The following is a 22,908-nucleotide window of genomic DNA, read 5'->3' as shown; positions in this document are numbered from 1 at the left end:
GATAAATTGGACCTTTTTAAAACTAAAATTTTTGCTTTGTGAAACACTCTTTTAAGAGGAATGAAAAAGACAAATTACAGACTTGGAGGAAACATTTGCAAGTCACATATCTGACAAACGACTTGTATGTAGAACAAAGAGAAAGAACTCAAAACTCAACATTAAAAAACCAAAGAATCCAATTAGAAAATGGGAAAACAACATAAATGGGCATTTCTGAAAAGGATATACAGATGTTAAGCACATGAAAGATGTTCAGCATCATCAGGCATTAGAGATGTAAATTAAGAACATGATATATCACTATATACCTCTCAGAATGGCTAAAATAAAAAATAGTGATAACACCAAATGCTGGCAAGATTGTGGAAAAACTGGATCACTCATGCATTGCTGGTGGGAATTAAAATTATACAACCACTTGAGAATAGTTTGGCAGTTTCTTAAAAATAAAACATGCAATTAGCATACAACACACTAATTGTGCTCTTGGGCATTTATCTCAGAGAAATGAAAACTATGTTCACTCAGAAACTTGGACAGGAATGTTCATTGAAGATTTATTAATAGCCCCAAACTGGAAACTACAGAAATGTCCTTCAATGGGTGAATGGTTAAACAAACTGTGGTAACATCTATATGGTGGAATAGTACTCAGCAATGAAAAGGAATGAACTACTGATATATACAACTTGGATAAACCTCAAGGAAATTATGCTGAATTTAAAAAAAAGCCAATTCCAAAAGGATACATACTATATTATTCCATTTATAAAACACTTGTCAAATAATAATTATAGAAATGGAGTGGTTGCCAGAGGTTGGTGGTGTTGATGTGGGGGGAAGGGGGCTGAATGTGGCTAAGAAGGGGTAACACAAGGGAGTGTTATGGTGATGGGAGAGTTCTGTATCTTGACTGTGGTGGTGGTTACATGGAGCTACACGTGATAAAATTGCATAGAGCACCATACACACGCACGAACGTATAACTGGTAAAGTCTGGATAAGCTCTATGGTTTGTATTGTCAATTTCCTGATTTTGATATTGCACTATAGAACAATAGTTTTGTAAGATGTTAACATATAGGAAGGCTGGGTGAAGGGTGCACAGGACCTACTTGTATATTTCTTTGTGACTTCCTTTGAATCTATAATTATCTCAAAGTAAAAAGTTAAAAGAACATCAATAATTATCAAAGGGGTGACTTCTGTCTCAGATGGAAGAGTGCAGATTCTTCATTGGAGGGCAGAGCTCTGATGGTAGGTGGGGGAGAGAATATTGAAAATGGGCAAAAGATTTCCAAAGAAAAATTACAATATTTCCTGTTTATTTTGGGGGCCAGAGCCTACCAGGACATTATATTGACATAGTTTCTGGTTGGGGTGTGGGAACAAAGCTTTGAAAGACATGGGATATGTTTAAAATTTTTATTTATTGAAAAAGTTATTTTTTTAACAATTAAAATACAGAAAAGTAAGAAGAAGAAAATTAAAGTCTATGCATATTCTCAGTGTCCAGAATTATCCATTGTTAACAGATGGTATATTTGTTTCTAGTCTTCTTTTTTTTTTTTCATTTTAAAGAAAAATCACTCTATTATTTTTCCAGGGAAGTTATATTTTGGGGATGAAGCAAGGAGTTGTTTGAGAGAAATGAGAGGAAAGAAAGAGATAACAAAAGTCAAGATCCCTATTCTATCTTCTTAGTTTTTTGTTTTATTTTCTTTAGTTTGATCCCCTTTTTCTGCCTGACAAAGGGAGGCTGAATTCCTTTAACTGCACTAAGTATTCAAGGGGATATTTTATGGCACCACAATGATCTGGTTTACTGCTAAAGAGCAGATGCCCCTGGCACAAAATTCAGTCAATAACTGAGTTTGGAAGCTCAGTAAAGACAGATAATTTTGAACAGGCATAGTATTTAGAAACGGTCAACCACTGGAGAGTGTGGAAATTGTTCATTATAAGCATAGGCTGGGAGGTTAATTTTCTGTTTTCTTACTGGCTATTTATATCTTCCACTCCAGCAATTTACTTTTTAATTTTCATAAAGTGAATCTATTACTGGATATCAGAACTGTTAGTAACTGAAAATAGGAAAACAGAAAATATTGTATGTTCTTCGTGCAACATACTTTTCACCTGCAGTTGGGTGCAGGTCTGCTTGGAGCAAAAGATCTGAGGATAGAAGTTTGATCTCTTTAACCTTTCATCCTGGCTTTATTAGAAACAGACTTGTTATCTATGATTAAAATATCAAAGAGTTATCTTGGAAAAGATGATTGAATTCTGGACAAGAAAATATCCTTTAGTGAGGAATGTTGGGGAGAACTGTGGATTTACAGGGAATTTGAAGGACCAAAGGCACAAGACTGCAAATGTCAGCTTGACCTGGAAGGCCATATAGAGGCACACTTGTGCATCACAAATGGACCTCCTGGGGCAATAAGTACAAAGTATGGAATGTTTAAGACTGTGAAAAGAGATCTAAACACTGAGAGGACTGATGGGATTTTTTGGAACAGCTTGAGATAAAATTCACATACCATGCAATTCTCCCATTTATAGTGTACAGTGCTTTATTCACAGTCATGCAACCATCATCACAGTCAATTTCAGAACATTTTCACCACCCCAAAAAGAAACTCCATACCCTACTCCTCATCCCCACCCCTGCCCTAGGCAACCACTAATCAATTTTTTGTCCCTATAGATTTACTTACTCTGGACATTTCATACAGACGGAATCGTATAATATCTGGTCTTTTGCCATCGTCTTCTTTAATTTACCCAATGTTTTCAAGGCTCATTCATCTTGTAGCATGTATCAGTACTTCACTCCTTTTTATATTCCATTTAATATTTAATTTCATTTAATATTCCACTGTATGGGTATCCTACATTGTGTTTAGCCATTCATCAGTTAATGGATATTTGGGTTGTTTCCACCTTTTGGCTGTTATGAATAATACTGCTATAAACATTCATGTACAACTTTCTGTGTGGACATATATTTTATTTTTCTTGGGTAGATACCTAGGAGTGGAATTGCTGAGTCATATGGTAACTATATGCTTGATCATTTGAGGAACTGACAGACTGTTTTAGAAAGTGCACTATGGTATACTCTCTCCAGCAGTGTATGAGTTTTCAGAATTTTTGACATCCTTGCCAATACTTATTACTGTCCATACTTTTTATTATCACAATATTAGTAGGTGTGAAGTGGTATCTCATTGTGATATTGATTTGCATTTCCTTGCTGATTATTGATGCTGATCATCTTTTCATGGGCTCATTGGTCGTTTGTATAGCTTCTTTGGCAAAATGTCTATTCAGATCTCTTCCCAATTTTTAAATTGGGTTGTCTTTTTTGTTATTGAACTGTAAGTGTTCTTTATATATTCTAGATTTAATCCTCTATCAGATATATGGTTTGCAAATGTTTTCTTCCATTCTGTGAATTGTCTTTTCACTTTCTTGATAGTACCGTTTGACGCACTTTTAATTTTTAAGTCTAATTTATCTATTTTTCCTTTTGTTGCTCATGGTTTTGATGTCACATCTAAGAATTTATTGGCAAATCTGAGGCTGTGAAGATTTATCCCTGTGTTTTCTTCTAAGACTTTCATAGTTTTAGAAAGGTATGGTATGTATGGTGTGAGGGAAGGGTCCAGCTTCATTCTTTTGCACACGGCAATGTAGTTGTACCAGCACCATTTGTTGATTCCTGGTGGATTTTTAAAAGAAATTATTTTATTGAAGTATAGTTGCTTTACAATGTTGTGTTAATTTCTGCTGTATGGCAAAGTGATTCAGTTACACATATATATATTCTTTTTCACATTCTTTTCCATTATGGTTTATTACAGGATATTGAATATAGTTCCCTGTGCTATACATTAGGACCTTGATGTCTATCCATTCTGTATATTCTGGTGAACTTTTAATGGGTTGTACATCCTATTTTTCCATCCGTGGTATTGGAAACCTTGATGACTGAGTCCGTTCATTTTATAAAGGAGGCAAAACTGCTGTGGAACAATATGCCCTGTCTATATTTGGAGTCTTTTAACCTGTATGGTGCTTCAGGTGGGGCAGAAAGGCAAGACTATTGTGGCAGCCACTGAGGTGACTTGAAGTCTGGTTATGGATCAAGGTCCAGTCAGGCTCCTTGGAATGCTCCTGCTCTGGTGAGGAGATACCACCTGTGCATTGGAGCTAGCCTGTGACCTGGGGGCCCTCGGCTTCAGGCTTCCTCAATACAGCTGCTTTGGACCTGTCGGAGCTTACTGGGTGGCGGGAGGGGAGGCAGAGGGCATGCATTTCAGAACTGGTTTCTTTCCTTGAGACTGAGACATTTGATTTTCTTCCAGAGTTTCACGTTTCTTACACTTCCTATGTTTTCTTGAATAATATCTTAGCCTCTTAAAACCAGATAAGAAACTAATGTTTTAGGGTAAGATACCCAATAGGGAATTTGGGGAAATAACGTGGGAGGGGGAGCTGATGGAAAAAGCATTGAGGCTGGGTCCTCATCCTGCCACTGCCTTAGTTGGCAGTGTGACTTGGACCAGATAATAATGATAGGGACTGTATTTGTTTTCTAGGGCTGCCATAGCAGAATATCACAGACTGGGTGGCTTAAATAACAGGAATTTATTTTCTCACAGTTCTGGAGGCTGGAAGTGTAAGATCAAGGTGTTGGCAGTGATGGTTTCTCCTGAGGCCTCTCTCCTTGGCTTGCAGATGGCCACCTTATGCTGTGTCCTCACATGGTCTTTTCTCTGTGTGTGTGCTCCCTGGTGTCTTTTCCTCTTCCTATAAGGATACCAGTCATATTGGATTACAGTACACCCATATGACCTCATTTAACCTTTAAAAATTTTTGTACTGTTTTATTTTTTAAGCATTGTGATGCGAACAATGAGCTGAGGATACTTTTTTTTTGGTGTTTATTAAAGCCAAATCTTTAATTAAAGCCAACTTAAAAATATTTTTTTATTGGAGTATAGTTGATTTACAATGTTGTATTAGTTACAGGTGTACAGCAAAGTGTGAATATATTATTTTTATTATAATTTTGCTCTGAATTTAAAAAAACCCTACAAAACCAGAAAGACTAGAAAAACCATCTCCTAGGTATCTATCACCTTGCCTCAAAAAGTATCAACTCATCAAAATCTGATTTCATTTCCATGCAATTAACCTGCAGCAGATTCCAGAGGGCACATAATTTTATCCATATTTAAAAATATTTTTCCAGTTATTTTGAGATACTATTGATATATAACATATGTAAGTTTAAGGTGTACAATGTGATGATTTTATACATGTATAAATTGTGAAAGGATTACCACAAAAGGTTAGTTAACACCTCTATCCCCTCACATAATTACCATTTTGTGTGTGTGTGGTGATAACTTTTATGAGCTGTTTTCTTAATGACTTTCAAGTACATAATGCAGTATTGTTAGTTATAGTCACCAAACTGTACATTAGATCCTCAGAACTTATTTATCTTATAGCTGGAACTTTGTACCCTTTGACCAGCATCTTCCTATTTCTACCCGCCTCCTCCCCAGCACCTAGCAACCACCATTCTACTCTCCATTTCTTTGAGTTTGGTTTTTTACATTCCACATATGAGTGAGAATATACAATATTTGTCTTTCTCTGTCTAACTTATTTCACTTAGTATAATGCCCTCCAGGGCCTTCCATGTTGCCACAAAAGGCAGGATTTCCTTCTTTTTAATGGCTGAATAATATTCCATTGTCTATAATACCACATTTTCTTTACTCATTCATTTATTGATGGACACAAAGGTTGTTTCCATGTCTTGGCTATTGTGAGTAGTGCTGCCACAAACATGAGAGAGGATATACCTCTTCGAGATAGTGACTTCATTTCCTTCAGATATATGCACAGAAGAGGGATTGCTGGATCCTATGGTAGCTCTAATTTTAATTTTTTGATGAGAACCTCCATACTGTTCTCATCGTTTAACCTTAATTACCTCTTTAAAAGCTCTATCTCCAATTGCAGTCACATTGGGGGTTAGGGCTTCAACATGTAAATTTTGGGGGGAAGACATTCAGTTCATAACAGTGATGATGATGATGATGATAATAATAATAAAATAGAGGGCAACATTTATTGAGTTGTTACATATCCCGGACAGTATTATAATTGCTGTCTATGGATTATCTCATTTAATTTTCACAACAACCTATAGAACAGGTACTATTATTATTATCTCCTTTTACAGAGGCACAAAAGCTGGCCAAAGCAAGACACCTAGTGAGTTATAGGGTTAGGGTTTTGATTTTAGAGTCCAAGCTCTTATCTCCTAAGCTATCATAGCTCTAGACATCAGAGGTACTCATGTCATCCACGTGTACAATGGATTAGATATTGTTTAGGATCTTTTCTAGACCTAACATTCAAGATTGTATTGGACTACACATTGTTTTTTTAAATTAATTATTATTTTTTTTCTTTTATTAAAATTTTTTAAATTAATTTTTATTGGAGTATAGTTGCTTTACAGTGTTGTGTTAGTTTCTGCTGTACAGCAAAGTGAATCAGCTCTACGTATACATATATCCCCTCTTTTTTGGGTTTCCTTCCCATTTAGGTCACCACAGAGCATTGAGTAGAGTTCCCTGTGCTATACAGTAGGTTCTCATTAGGTTCTCTATTTTATACATAGTATCAATAGTGTATGTATGTCAATCCCAATCTCCCAGTTCATCCTACCCCCCGTCCCTTTCCCCGTTGGTATCCATACATTTTAAACTACTTATAAGGAAGGCCCAGTTTTAGGTGCTTTGGAAAATGAAGAAAGGGGGCTGGTTTTACTCTAAACTTTTTTCTCTGCGCCAGTCCTTGTTTTCTTGCGTTACTGTTTATGGTCAGACCCCTTGTTTATATCCTGGTCTGTTTTAGGGTGCTTGTGGCATTCCTCCTTGCCTCAGTTTTGTTCGGTTCCTTGTCTCATCACACAGAAGAGTTCCTAAGGGGTTTGAGTTCTCCGTTGCTTGCAGGAAACAAGGAATCTGCCCTGCCTTTGAACTCAAGTCCCTGCTCCCAGTGACAGTGTGTTCATTGCCACCTGTCTGCCTATACCTCTGCCATTCACCTGCCTTAGGCCTCAGACTCCCCCTCTCTTCTCAGACAGGGTGCTAGATGATGACCTGCTTTCCTCCAGGAAGCCCGTGCAATGCCTGGCCCCCTGTTCTCCCTGACTTAGCTCATATTGGCAGCTGTGTGGCATTTCAGAGATGATGAAGGTAAACTTGGTACAATAGGGACAAAATACTTGGCTTTAAACCCACAGTACCCTAGGTCATTAAAATAATGGCATTACGATTTTAACTTTCAGCTTGTTGCAAGGCTACATTTCAAGAGGAGTCCCAGTTGCCTGCCAGTTACTGCTTTTATGCCTTGGGATTTCTAGCAGCCTTCTATCACATGCTGGCATTTCAGATTCACTCACTGCAATTAAAGAAATTGCATGACTGCTAGTTTCTCTTCTTTTTTTCTCCCTCAGATAAATTGTAGAGCTCAACTTGATTAAAACATTTATTAAGTGAGATTTAATAGATTCCAGTAATGCTGTGTGTGTGTTCGTGTGTGTGGGCGCATGTGCATGCACTCATTATCCATTTCTTCCATGTGTGCCAATAATGGCCATGTGCATATAGAGAACTGTTCATGGAACTCGCTTTATTCTGCAATTTGCCAGCAATGTCAAATTAGGAGGTTTAATGGATTCCTACACAGAAATTCCTAGTGTGGTTGTATTAGCAGCAGGTTTCATTAAAAAGGGCTATTTTTCTCTACTGGGATTTCAGTAAAGAGACAGTGTTTATTTTTTCAGTGGAAAATTGATTGTAACTAAGAGGCTACTTGGCTTGAAAGTGGGGAATTATCATATCATATGATTAAATGAAAGCTTACCTTGTTATAAGGTAACTAGACATATCCCAGTAGAATTGAGACAATGTTTGATTAAGCCAGATTTTCCTACTTTATATTCAAGGAACAAATTAAAGAATAATTGAGATCCTTTTCAGATCTTTTATAAGCTGCATATATAAAGCTTCAGCTCCAGGTGGCAAAGCAATTAGCTGATGAATAAAATCAACCCCACTGTCACTCGTCAGATGTTTAAATTCTATAAACCAGATAAATTAATGTGTTCCTTAAGCCAAATAAATGGTCATGCTCCCCATGTTACGACTCAATTCCTTGGGGGAAAGGTTGGAAGCATGTTCATAGAACGGCTAGGATCTACTGAATCAGAAAGGTTAAATTAAGTTGCCCATTTGATTTTTTGAAATAAATGTCCATCTGGTACAAAATCTATTTTCCAAGCAAAGTTGTTAGACACGATGGTTTGGTTTGTTTCAGTAAACTAAGGATAGGGCTGGACTCAGCGATGCACTCTCCTGATTGAAGACCGTTCTGTTTCCATGTATTCGTCAGGGAAGTTATTTATAAGCAACTGAAAGTGCTCTGGTTTCATTTATTCCTTGCTCCTGAGTATTAATGCAGAGAATTAGAACCTATGCTGCCTTTTATGCTTCCAGGTTAATCTCTCAGAGATGAGTCTCCTGCATAAGTACAACTTAGCTGCCATCGAATGATGACATGGGGGCCTTTTCTGACATTGACATCTAGATAAGGTAGACTTAGGGTCCAGAGGACATTATTTTATTAGTTGATAACTAACTTTTGTTGGCCAGTTGTCCTGCTCTGCTACTGTCATTATAAGCATTGCTTTCAGGGCCTGCTCACTGGTCTTTTACTCTTTGCCATCTGGTTTGCTTTGCATGGTGTCCATAGCCGGATCACTGTGAATGTTACAGCAGAGTGTGGTCCTGCGACCAAGAGCATCGGAGTCACGTGGGAGCTTGTTGGAAACGCAGAATCTCAAGTCCCCATGACTTACTGTATCATAATCTGCACTCTGTCTGGTTCATGCGACCTGTAAGTTTGAGCAGCACTGTGTTAGAGGGCATCACCTCTTCAGAGATAGGCAGGGCTGGAGTTATGAAGCGAAAGCATATGGTGAATGGGAATATCTAGTTTGTCTCTTTTCTGAACCTTACAGTCTCTTTTCTTTTTTATATTTTATTCCCATTAGTCACTAGCACTTAAAAAAGAGGTTAACGAAAAAGAAGAGCTAGAACTCATTAATTTTAATATTGATTATTGGAGTCTAGCATTCTTCAGGAACTGTAACAAAAATTGGCAATTATTTATAGACATTGAATTTAGATCTTGCAGTCATTACCAAGAGGACTCTGGATGAATTTTCTTGTTGAACTGCCAGCTAGCTGTCTATTAAGTGCAAAATATTGGTCCCAATATGGCATAGTAGAGAGACAACTGGATTGGATGTTCAGGCACCAACTTATCATCTGATTATGGGCAAGCAGTTTCACTTTGAGCTTGATTTCCTTGTGTGTAAAATGAGGGATTTGGAAGCAGATGATTCTAGGGTCTCTTTAAGGTCTGAATGTTCATGATTTGATGTGACAATGTGGAAGTCTGAGTAAGATGTTCTGAATACATTAACTCAGAATTATTCCAGTGGCTGGAAACCAACCCCACACATACATTCTCCTGATGCTGTTTGAGTAGTAGTATCCCTAGCATTTGTTTTGCAGCCGTTTGGAAATTCTGTAATCATATGAGTTCCCAGGGATCAAGAGGCCAACATTTGGGTGTGATATAGGCGTGTGTGTGTGCGTGTGTGTGTGTGTGCGCGTACACATTTGCAGCCTATAGGGGCTATATGAATATTCATGTTGCACAGGGACTGGAGGGAATGAAGCAGCAGCATAAATATGTTTTAATGCGAGGAAGAATATGAAACTCATGAATAGCAGAATGAAGCAAGCTCAACATAATTGCTGTAAAATGAAAATTTGATATTTTTCCCAATCCCTGGTGTGTTGTATACTGTTATTGTTTTTTTTTAAAATGATAATCTGTCTTCTTTCTCTCTTCCTTCTTCAACATGTTTTTTTCTGGTTTTCATTTTTCATTTGGAGGTTTACTTTAGGTTGTATGTGAATGCTAAAGAAGTTGGGGTGATTATTTTTTGTTGTAAACTGCTTCAAGATTTGAAAAGCATTACTAGGAGAAAATTAGTTGCTTAAAGAAATGCCTTCCATGTTCTCTTGTATTCAGAGGGCAGTCCTGTCCAAAAGCTGCACTGGGGGAGAGATGACCTGTAGGCTTCTTCTCATTGGGGAATTAATTTGCTCACTGATTTTTTTGAAGTTTTCTTTCTTCCTTTCTTTTTTCTTAACACAAGACTGGATTAATTGCCTACTGTGTGCTTGAAACTGGAGACAGACAGGAATAATTCGCCATCACAGCTCTTAAGGGCTCATATCTTGCAGAGGAACACATGGTCTGTAATTTCCGTATCCACTGATAGCTCTCACTCTGAATTTTATTGTAATGTGAGCATATAAGAAAAGTCATAATGGTTATTTGAGAGCAATTTCATTTTCTGGTTACACAGTGTTTACTCAAATTCATGTAGGGGTGTGTGTGTGTGTGTGTGTGTGTGTGTTTTGAAGGCTTTGAGTAACAGCTTAAGTGATATTAATAAAGTAGATTTCTTGTCTCCAGAGGAAGGCAGATTCTCAGTGCAAAGTATGATGTATTCGGGTAAGTGAGTTTATGTCTTAAATTGAATATGTTAAAATATATCAAGGGACCTTTAAGGGCACTGCCTTACTGGGAATCTTCTGGCTCTTAAAATTGATCTTTGTATTTTCTTGTTTTATAATTCTGAAGAGATAAATATTCTTTCCTCAAGTTTCACAGGCACAAGACTGTGCTTTTTGAATGCGAAAGTGCCAATCCTAGGGGAATGGTTCTTCTGCTTCGACGAGCAAAAACATCACCTGGGGAGCTAGTTCACAATGCAGATTCCCACACTGGCTTCTTCACATCTCAAATTAGGCATGAGATGGGGCCTAGTATCCTGCATTTAAACCAGCTCCCTAAATAGGTGATTCTGTTTAGGTGGTTTGAAGCAATACTGGAGAACACAGGCATACCATTTCTCCACTGGGATCATATCTAGGCATAAGCCCATATACTGTATGCTTTGAAAGTATTTTGAAATCCGTGATTGAAAGACTGATATGCAAAGGCATTAATTTCATGTTCTGACAAATGAATAAAGACTCATGAGGCCCTATTACACGATGCTCGAGAACTTAGGCTCTGTAGTCAGACTGCCTAAGTTTTAATTTCCATTCCTGTGGCTGCTGGAAGCAAGTCACTTAACTTCTCTAAGCCTCAGTTTCCTCATTTATAAGACAGGGGTAATAATAATTATTAGTAATAATACCAATCTAATCAGATTGTTGTGAGGATTAAATGAAATAATGTATATGAAATGCTTAGCACAGCGCCTGGCACAGAGTAAGTGTTCAATAAATTTTGCCTGCTATTTTTTTGTAACAGCATAGCAAAAATTACAGTAAATAGGATTGCATCCTTTTCCTTTCTTTTTAGGAAACTGTGAGCACTTTGCAGAGTACCAAGTTAATCAGCACAGAATCCCCAGGAAATGGTTGAGGATTCTTTAGTCACTTTACAGTGGCCCCTTTTAACTGCTTATGTCATTTTCATGTTAAATCTGGTTAGTAGTGGCTTTGCCTCATTGCTTGGGTCTCTAGGCCTCTTCCAAGCCCTGCCACACAGACTGATTTCACACAGAGATAAGTACAGGGTGTATCTTCCTCTTTCAGGGAGTGCACACATTTTCTTTTGATGTGATTGTCATTTACTTGATAAACTGGAACAGGTAATCTCTGTCGAACAGGATAAATGCAATTGACAGTCATGGTTTGGAGAGAATGGTTGGTGTGCTCTCAGGTCCCTAACTGCAGGGATGGGAGGATTTGTGGGATGAATGGCTACACCTTCCTCAGAGACACTGGGCTTTTCAACTTTGAGTCTCTGGATGCTCAAGTATTTCTCCAGGAAGTGGGGATACTCAAATACTCATTGAAATTGAAAGCTTGAGGACTTCCCTGGTGGCGCAGTGGTTAAGAATCCGCCTGCCAATGCAGGGGACACAGGTTCGAGTCCTGGTCAGGGAAGATCCCACGTGCCGCGGAGCAACTAAGCCCGTGCGCCACAGCTACTCAGCCTGTGCTCAAGAGCCCGCAAGCCACAACGCCTGAAGCTCGGGCACCTAGAGCCCGTGGTCCGCAACAAGAGAAGCCACCTCAATGAGAAGCCCACGCACCTACAACGAAGAGTAGCCCCCACTCACTGCAACTAGAGAAAGCCCGTGTGCAGCAACAAAGACCCAACTCAGCCATAAATAAATAAGTAAATAAACAAACATAAATAAATAGAATAAGATTGTCAGAGCTGCAAGGGATTTTATTAAAAAAAAATTGAAAGCTTGTGATTGGCCTGATTTAAGATGACCTGTTTCCCAGTGCTTTGCAAAATGCCAGTCTAGATTGGGTTTTTGGTTTCCTTGCTGATTGAAATAAAATTTTATCAGAATCATAAGAAATGATGCACAGATATTGTTATTTCTATCTCTCCTCCACTGATCCTCAAACCGCTACACACTGGAAACACCTGAACTCTGTTCAACTCCCAGAGTTCTGGTTTAATTGGTCAGGGGTTAGACATTGAGACTGGGAATTTAAAAAGCTCCTCAGGTGATTCTAATGTTCAGCCAAGCTTGAGAACCTCTGCTTTACAGGATAATTCTACATGTACTCATCTTTGGCTTTTTATATGCACATTCCCTGAGATGTCAATCATCTTCCCAGCTTTTCCCACATACTTTATGAATTTTTGAAAATAAAGAGACCTTCAGAGTTACCCTAGACCAGTGGTTCTAAACCAGGGTTGATTTTGTCCCTCGTGGGATATCTGGCGATCTCTGGAGACATTTTTGACTCACAACTGGGGCATGAGTGAGCCTGTGCTATTGGCATCTGGTGGATAGAGGCCAGGGACGCTGCTAAACATCCTACAACGCACAGGATGCTACCTCCCCTACCCCCCAACAGAGAAGTAGCCTGCCCAAGATGTTAATAGTGTCAACATTGAGAAACTCTGCCTTAAACTTGATCTCTCTCATTTTACAAATGGGAAGATAGACGATATCTTGATTTGCCCAAGGATTCATGCATAATTATTGGCAGAATAAAATTCCTAACAATTGTAGCATTACAGTGGATCCCTGCCCTTATGCTCTCCTCTCCCTTTTAACCTACCGCCCTAGGGAAATTTGTTATTCATCTTGTTTCCTTTTCCCTCTCAAATATCCCCAGGCTCTCAACGGTGGTGACATGTTTCCTGTATTATAGTATTTCAAATTTCTTAAATTAAAAAAAAAAAAGGACGTAGGATAAATTGCATAGGCTCAATAAGCACCTTTTTTCTTTCTTTTTTTTTTTTGTCTTGGAGGGAATAATAACAACTTGGTGCTGGGCCTGGGTTGCTTTGTTCTGAAAGCAGCTCTGATTGGGAGTTACATAAATCTATGATTAATTTAAAAAATGGGGCTTCCCTGGTGGCGCAGTGGTTGAGAGTCTGCCTGCCGATGCAGGGGACACGGGTGCGTGCCCCGGTCCGGGAAGATCCCACATACCGCGGACCGGCTGGGCCCGTGAGCCATGGCCGCTGAGCCTGCGCGTCCAGAGCCTGTGCTCTGCAACGGGAGAGGCCACAACAGTGAGAGGCCCGCGTACCGAAAAAAAAAAAAAAAAAAGGCCAAACGAGGTAATTATCACTTCATAAACCTGGTTTGGTGAACAAAATGTTTCTAACTTAGGCACCCACAAAATGAAATTATACAACGGCTTCTTGGTAACGAGAAGGACGGCAGAGTCTCTGCAGTCCTCCTTCAAAGCAGGGTTCGTGTTCACGTGCCTGCACTTGTGACTCGGCATGTGACCGTGAACGTGCCTGCGGGCGTGCCGGTACGCATGAGTGCGTGCGCGTGTGCGTCAGTGCGTGCGCGTTCACGTCAGTGCTGCGCGTTCACGTCAGTGCGTGCCCGTGCGCCTGCCTGTTGCGGGACGCCGGGGCGCAGTCTCTTACCTCCAGAACTGCTTGGAGAGAGTTTAGGAAGGTGATGGGGACCTTGAATTCGGAAACTGTGAGTACACCTTCCTTTACTTGCGTATTCCCTCAGTACCACCCCCCTACCCCCCATCTTCACCTCAGCTAAAGTAATTAACTGTGGTTATTTCTGGAAGGTAGGATTTGGGATTATGCATGTGTAAAGTAAATTTCTTTTTTACTTCTTTATTCTCTACTTTTTCTGTGAATGCTTTTCTGTAATAAAAATGCAATCTTTTAATCAAGTACTGTAACTGCAGAATCACTTGGGAGCTTCTGAACAAAACCCTCGGGCGCCATTCCCAGAGACTGATTCCGTTGGTTTGGGGTGGGGTCCAGGAAAGGGTGTCTGAGTTTCCCCAGGCGTTTCTTCTGTGCGGCTAGATTGGAGACCCCCGGTCTAGGAGAGAGGTCCTCAGCCTTGTTTGCAGAGCTGCAGAAAACACCCATGCCTGACTGGGTGCACCTGAAGAGGTTCTGATTGAGTTGGTCTGGAGCTGGGCCTGGGCTTTGGCAGTATTAAGAGTTCCCCAGGTGATTCAGGTATTGGAAGGGCTGCCTGGTATCCCTAAGGATTTTTTTAGGGGGGATTATCTTATTTTTGCTCTCTTACCAAGCTTCCCCTGTCAACTGAGAGTTAATGATATTGCTCTAAACTTTGAACACAGCTGATCAATCACGGGACTAGAAACAAGGGTCCAATCCCCTTTGGGGGGCAGTAACAGTCAAAGTTAGGGGAACACTAATTATAAAGATAGATTGTATTTTTCATTGTTGAGAAAAGGATGAGCTTGAAGGAGATTTTACTTATTAAAACTGACTTACCGGGGCTTCCCTGGTGGCGCAGTGGTTGAGAGTCCGCCTGCCGATGCAGGGGACACGGGTTCGTGCCCCGGTCCGGGAGGATCCCACATACCGTGGAGCGGCTGGGCCCGTGAGCCATGGCCGCTGGGCCTGCGCGTCCGGAGCCTGTGCTCCACGACGGGAGAGGCCACAACAGTGAGAGGCCCAATTAGCTAAAAAAAAAAAAACTGACTTACCTTCATAAACTACCCTAAGAAGATTCACAAGGAGTAAGGAGCTGCCTCTGGGGTGCAAAGAGGCCTATGCAGTAGGTACTAACAAATGTTTTTAGTCTCCAAATACTTATGCCCCTTTTTCCTTTTGCTCCCACCCGCCCCGGCCTTTTTTTTTTTTAAGGAAGGGAGGGTCTCTTTCCAGTTGTATCTTAACAGACTCTTCTGTGATGATGCCCAGGTTGAATTCGGGCCTTTGTTTTGTTAGAGCAGCCGTGCAGCTTTTTAGGCTTATTAAAGATACGGAGTGACTGCCCCTGGTGCCTCGACTTAGGGCCTTCCTGGAGTCGTGAGATGCCGAGTTCTCCAGTGGGATGGGCCCTCGGAAGGGTCTAGGGCCGGGTTGACAGAGGGGGGCCTCATAACAGCGAGGCAGGCCCCGGCGGGTCTGAAAAGCGGTCCAGTCGCAGCCGTTTCTGGCTTCCTGCTTCTCCACAGGAGCCACTTGGGAGCAGTATGGCCTTGCCTATGAGGGAGGCTCAGGGAACCTTCCCGGAACTGACCAGCGCAGCCCGGAGCCTGGAGCCCGTGGCTGATGACAAGTGAAATAGTTCACAGAATATAAATCTTTCAACTTGGAAGTGCTCCTTTGGTGAGAAATGAGACAGTGGGTAAGAAGTGGGCAGAATCCTTGCCCCAGTGAATGAAAGTAAAGGATGGGAGACCCTGCCCTTTGTTCTGTGATTCGATAGTACAAAGTTTGTGGGAAAGAAGAGTCTCTGCTTACGGTGGGTCCTTCATGGGCTTCTGAATGGGAGGCACTGGTGCCTCTCTTTATCTCACTGACAAAAGAGACAAAACAGAGAGAAGCTATCACTGGCCTGATGTGATATCCCACCATGCGGCAGCTTCCAGGTTGAAAGCTCTTCTGACACAAGTCAAACAGAGGAACATATGACTCAGGGCCTTGCAATCTTGCTTTCATAAGAAACAGTATGAACGTTTCAATCTTATGTGTTTGTTCTAGGTCTTTGAATTAGATTCTTTACCATGGATGTGTCTCGCCGCCAAGGAGATCACATTTGAAGTATTATTTTACAAATTATGAAGTGTGTGTGTGATTAGCATTGTATTTCCATTTTCTGGCTTGCTCTATATTGTCACGCTTCCAGAATCTGTTTAGAAAGGGAGAGAACGAAGGGCATACAGGGAGTTGGGGGTGGAGGTCGAGGGAGCATATGGGCAGAGGTGCAGGAAGGAGAGAGAAGTGGGCTGACTAGAGGGTTCCCCAGATTGCCAAGGTCACAGGGCAACAGGAATTAAGTGTGAACCTCTGAACTTGGTTTGTTGGCTGGCTGTGAGCGCTCTCTCAGCTCATTCCTTTTCCAGGTATTACTCAATCCCATTTCAGTCATCAGTTCCTTGCTGAGAATAAACCCAACTCTGGAGGGAGGGCAGGGGGAGGAGTTGTCATATGGGAGAACTAATAGATCCCACTGGGCAGCTTTTTAGCCTCTCCCTAAAAGCATGAGGAGGTAAGGACCACCTGACTGCCAGCTCTACTGTTGTGCACCTGGGGTTGATTCCAGAGGTTGTGAGATACACTCAGAAGAGAGGGCACCTGGAGATCTTGTGCTCACAGCCAGCCAGGACAAAGCACGTGAGCCTGTCTGTCTTTCCTGCTGTTCCGCCCTGTGGAGGTCAAAACTAGCCAGTCCAGCTGAGCCAAGTGAGATATTTCCTTCTTGACGCTCTTGGGAGCTTCCCACACCCCAGGCTAGAAGAGGCTCCAGTTGGCTTTTGGGGTGATCTGGTGTCTCTCTTGTTACTGGAATTCTGAGGGATTCTAGATTCTCTGGAGCCAAATGGAGGTTTCTATGCATCCTCTCTCTGAATTTAGCCTAAAAGTCAGCAAGCTATCATCACAGCTGTTTCTCCAGTTATATCCTCAGTGAGCCATGGAAGCAAACAAGCTTTGATTCCATGACTATGACTAATAAAGTCAAAAGTCAACTAGACACCAGACCTGTAAGAAAGTGTTTCATCATAGGGGCAAGATTCAGGGCTGCCCTGTCAAAGTTTTAGGGGCTATACAAAAACAATGAAATAGGAGCTGGTTCTGGGAACATACAAATAGCCTATTATATATTATGACATGGAAAGTTCTTCCAGTAAACAGATGTAAGCCATCAGGACTGGCATAATTACTTTGTAAATTGCTTGATATAGCAGCACTTGTGGAGACCCCATACTTGAGCAGAGAGGTCTTTATTCTTGTTTGGCTGTGATAATGAAGGCCATAATTAACATGTAGGGCACTGTGATACACGCAGTAGATATATTTTCTCATTTAATCCTCACACAACTTTATGAGGTAGGTATTATTACCTCTCTGTTGTGCAGATGAGAATGCTTGAAGAGGTTAAGTCGTGTGTAGGCTCACCTGGATGGTAGGTGGTGGAGGAGCTTCTGTAGCTTGTGTTCTTTTATAGTCCCCCTCCCCCTTTAGAGGTTCTTTGGGGGATACTCCAGGGTGTTGACCCTCATAGATTTTCCTAATGTGGGTTAGTAGGTGTGAGAGTAAAATCCTCCTTTTCATTTAGATTAATTGTGCCAACAACTTAATTGTGAGACCATAAGGCTGAGAGACTAGCTCTCCAACAGGGTGCTAAGTGAAATGAAAAACTGTTTCTTGCCTTCTTTCTAATTGCTTTAAATAGCAGTGTTGAATCTTCAAGTAGGGCTCCTAGTTGTAGGTTTGGACCAACTTCCTCTTGAAAGAAAGGAAGTTGAGAAATCTACAATTCCTAGGTAGAAGAACAAACAGAACATCCCCTGTCCTCTGACAGTCAAAAAAAAAAAAAACAAAAAACCTAACAAAAGTGTAGTAGGATTCCCTCATTTTGTAGGGGGGATGTTTTAAGGACCGTTTCTCTGTTTATTTTGCAAACCAAGGGGAGCTTCACCTGGTGTTTCGGTAACAAGATCCACAGTGGTGCTGTGTCTGAAAGACCAGACTCAGTGTCAGGGAAGCTTGGAGGCTGAATGTAGGGAACAGCACAGTGCACCGGAAGAGCTGGCTCTAGTTCTGGAACCAGTAAGTCCTGTGACTTGAACCAGCCCCGTCAGCTTTCCTCAGCTTGCCTAACTGGTTTGATTTGGGATGGCAGGAAGATTGCGTGCTATGCTCACTTCGATGATCATAGATGTTCCTGAGGGACATGTCAAATAACGGAGGTCAGCCTATAACTCTTATTTTGTGTGGCTCATTTGTTCATTGTAAACACTTGGTTCATACTTCCTGCATGCCAGGTACTGTGTTTTATTTTAACTCAATTCTTACAGCAATCCAGTGAGGGAGATATTATTCTTACCTTGATTTTGCAGATGACGAAATAGGACCACACGGAAGTTGATTTGTTCAAGGTCACCCACAAGTATGGGGTATGTGGTAGAGTCAGGCTCAAACCCAGGTCGTTGGAACCTGAATTGTGTGTTTTTAACGACTGTGCTACGGTCCTTCTCCATCTGAACTCCTCTGAAGTATACTCAGTTTTGACGTGTCTCTTTTTTGGGGTGTGGTGTTGTCTTTCTGAATAAAGAGGTTGTATATTGGGAGCCTAAGGGAGGCTAGAACTAGAGCTTAGTTGTTCTAAGACCCTGTGGCCTTCAGATTTTGGAGTCCTGCCTGAGGAAGATCTGGAGAGGTTTGAGGACTTCTGATGTTTTCTTCTCATTATGCGTTCTAGATGCACTACTTTTTCCCTTCTAAAGAATATGATGTTAAATCCCAATGTTATTATTTTTGTTAATTGTAAAATTACTGTGCAGTAATTTGTAACATTCATTTGTATCATCAGTATCTATCTGTGGCCTATTGCTGGGTTCTTGCCTTGACAACAGCAATTATTGACATGCCTTTCAATGTCCAGCAGAACATGGGAACATAATAAGCAGCGCTCATCACAAATCTATTCACTTTATTTGTTTTTATTAATTTTTTTCTTATTACAACAACACGTGTTCAGTGGGGAGCAAATAGATAATACCAAAATGCCAAAAGAAGAAAGATAAAATCTTCCAGAATCGTACCCTTCTGTGATAGCTATACCAAAGCAATATCTATAGAGTTTTGCTCATAAAAGGCTGTATTCAAGAATTTTATACCTAGCCAGGTTGTCTTTCATGTGTGAAAACAACAATTATATTCTCTGGTAGACAAAGCTTCAGAAATTTTCTGTGATATTGGTTCTCTTGGGCAAGGTTTTACTTATTTGTCTCTTTTGAAAAAAGTACGTGAAGATAAATTCCAGGTGACTAAGAGATGGTTGATGGTGCAGTGAGTGATCAAAAAACCAGAGTATGAAAAAGGCCAGGGGCAGACACTTAAACCAGTCAGTGTACATCTGCTTGTATACCTAGTTATAAATAATAATTAGGGATTACATATAAAACCTGTAATTGGATTTTTGTTTACAAACTGAAAGCAAATGTAAAAAATAATTCTTAGAAGATACATGATACGGTAGTAATTATGTGGTAATCTGTACCTATAGCTCCAGATTGTATCATCCATGTCTGAGAAGGAAATTCTGGGAATGGGTATGGGAGAAGGCGCAGGAGGTAACGGGATGAGGAGAAGTGGGAGGAATTCAAGGCATTTGACTTGGATAGTGTGAACCATTTGTATTTGTATACCCTGAAAAATAAAATATTGTACAAGTATTTTGAAAAATATTTAAATTAGTCAAGTGAGGATTATTATCATTTTAAGTAATATCAGTCCTTTAAAAATTTAGCTAAGTAACTTTGTGGCTTTTTAGGCAATTATACAATTTGTGCATTTTGTTTTTGAACCCAGTTCTCTCTCAGCTTGTTCTGCTGCTAAGCCCAGTTTACTGTGTGTTTCTCAAAGTAACCTTGATGAAGAGAAGCATACCGTCCTGTCTGCTTATGTCTGGGGTCTGACTGCCCAACTGGTACTAGAGATCAAAAGACAATTTTTTTCTTTTCTTTTTTTTAAATGGACCGAATTATTTAATTAGGTTCTTTGTAAGAAGTTTAGAACACTACTTTGTGAGGATAAATTCCGTTTGTAAGAGCGAACACAGAGCGGAGGTAGGCCTGGAGTTGAGGAACAGCTTTGATTCTTCTCAGAATTTGTGAGTCCACAGCTTTCTGATCAACCTTCCACTGCTCTGTAATCTCGTATTTCTCTCTCTCTGTGTCGAAGATCTCACCTTCCTGGTGCCTGGGCTTATGCAGTTTCTTCTTCTTGAAGTAAGCATCAGTGAGATGTTGTGGGATTTTCACACCACTGATATCAATTTTGGTGGAAGTGGCAATGACAGATTTCGGGTGTGTTCTCCGCAGAGGAACTCGATTGAGGGACAGAAGCCCAGTCACAAGTAGCAAGCCACTGCCCAGCTGCTTCAGGAAAATGACCCTCTTGCCTCTGTGGCGCCCAGTGAGGATAATCAGAATGGTCCCAGGAGTGATGCTAGTGCGCAGTTTTCTCACATGCTCACTGAAGGGTTTTTTTTTTGCCATGACTCAACAGCTTCCGAGGCACGTCTTCAGTAGGATAACACCTAGGCATTTAGTGAAGTTTAACCACCCAGGTACCACCATTCTTGTCACCACCAGCTGGTTTTGTGACAGTAACAAGAACCTTCACCTTCTTTTTCTTTTCAACCTTGGATTTAGCTGCTGATACTTCCTCTTGTACAAGGCCTTTCTGGAATACATAGCCGATCGGGAATATCTGCCACTTCCTCTGACCAGGACAGGGTTTCGGCTGCAGTGGGGCTTCCCCTTCTTAATCTGCTTTGCCTTTTTAACCTTGCCACCAGCATCAGCCTTTTTGGCTTCAGGTTTTTTCTCCTTAGTGTCCTTCTCAGCCTTTTCACCTGCCATCTTGCAAGATGGGAAAGAGAGCAAAAGACAGTTTTTTTCCTGTGTTTTTTTTCTGAAATGTGTAGACATCAAGTTGAAGCTAGAATTCTACATGTGCATACATCTCCTTTCAAGGAAGTAAACTAAACAGATTGGAATTTACCAAAAGATGTTCTCTAATTCTGATTGAATTTATACTTTAATAATTCTTGAATATTGCTTTCTCACAACTTGAGGCACACTGGCACTGAACACAGCTTCTTTTGGAAATGTTGGTGTTGCAGTTTGCTAATATCCTGTGTGTGTGTGTGTGTGTGTGGCGGGGGTGCAAGGAGGGCCAGGAAGGATTCATGAATCAGATGTTCAGATAAGAACCCCTCCACTAGTAGGCTAGTTGCAGGAAGGCTAATCAGAACTTCAGCAAGGGAGTTAGCAGCCTTTCTCCTGGCCTGACCGCTGCTTCTCCTGGTGGTGGCAAGGTTTTCAAGCCTCATTACTGGAAACTTCATCCTGTTAGATTCCCACTTAGAGTAGGAGGATGTGTTTGGAAATAGCTCAGACTCTGTGGCCATTCTGACATAGACAATGACATTCCAAGTGTTGATCAAGGAGTTTTATTTATAGTTTCATTTAAAAAATGTGAAAAATAATAACTGATTAAGAAGTAACCACATGTGCGTACTACTGGATTAGATTTAGCAGATTTAATCTTGGCTGAATAATGAAGTGAGGTTGGCATGAGTTTTAGGGTCGAAACAGAAGAAACAAAACCAGTGATGGGCACAGGCTTGAAATATATACACTAGCCAGGTTACGCTACATTGATAAATAAACCCAGAAATGTCAGGGAGTTAAGGCAGAAAAGGCTTATTTCTTGCTTTCATAAAGTCCAGTGTTGGGTCGGCGAGGCTCTGGGCAGCATTCCGTCTATCTGGTTAGGCTGCTGTCTCAACAGGTGGCTTCCAGCATTGCCAAGGCAAAGGACTGGGGACCAGTTCTTTATTTGGTGTCCCAGAGGAGAGAGAAACGCATTTCACTGGCTCCACCTAGTCACGTGGCCCCACCTAACTGTGAGGGAACTATGGAGTGCAGACCTGTGTGTCCAGGATGCAGAGCAAGACTGGGTGTGGGTGAGCACTGCACGCTTTTACTACACAGAGGAGGCTGTGCACATGGGCTGAGTGGAATCCAGGCAGTGGTTAGAGTCTGATGGCACGGATACTCAGCAGGGGAAGCAGAAGTCCTAGGAAATCAAGTATGGGCTACCACTTTCTTCTTTGCAACAATGACAGCCTGCACGGCCCTGGGATCACCTGCACACAGGGAGAGGGCACTGTCCCCTACTGCCAGCTTCTGGCTGTGGGTCAACTTCAACTTGGATTGATATATGTTGAACCTAATAAGATCTTTTTTTTTTTTTTTACATCTTTATTGGAGTATAATTGCTTTACAATGGTGTGTTAGTTTCTACTTTATAACAAAGTGAGTCAGTTATACGTATACATATGTTCCCATATCTCTTCCCTCTTGCGTCTCCCTCCCTCCCACCCTCCCTATCCCACCCCTCTAGGTGGTCACAAACCACCTAGCTGATCTCCCTGTGCTATGCGGCTTCTTCCCACTAGCTATCTATTTTACATTTGGTAGTATATATAAGTCCATGCCACTCTCTCACTTTGTCACAGCTTACCCTTCCCCTTCCCCATATCCTTGAGTCCATTCTCTAGTAGGTCTGTGTCTTTATTCCTGTCTTACCCCTAGGTGTTTCATGACTTTTTTTTTTCTTAAGTTCCATATATATGTATTAGCATACGGTATTTGTTTTTCTCTTTCTGACTTACTTCACTCTGTATGACAGACT

At 41.0% G+C, this 22,908-nt stretch overlaps 1 pseudogene across 1 annotated transcript; it reads right to left on the bottom strand.

The window, feature by feature from the left end:
- Positions 1-20,160: 20,160 nt before the first annotated feature.
- On the bottom strand, positions 20,161-21,083 carry LOC308627867 (large ribosomal subunit protein eL6-like; annotated as a pseudogene). The gene has a single exon. The product of its transcript is annotated as a large ribosomal subunit protein eL6-like (transcript).
- Positions 21,084-22,908: the final 1,825 nt, after the last annotated feature.

The sequence above is a fragment of the Mesoplodon bidens genome (genome assembly GCF_964165515.1).
Source record: "Mesoplodon bidens genome assembly, chromosome: 14".
Classification (NCBI taxonomy): Eukaryota; Metazoa; Chordata; class Mammalia; order Artiodactyla; family Ziphiidae; genus Mesoplodon; species Mesoplodon bidens.
This window is presented reverse-complemented; position numbering and strand designations above follow the sequence as displayed.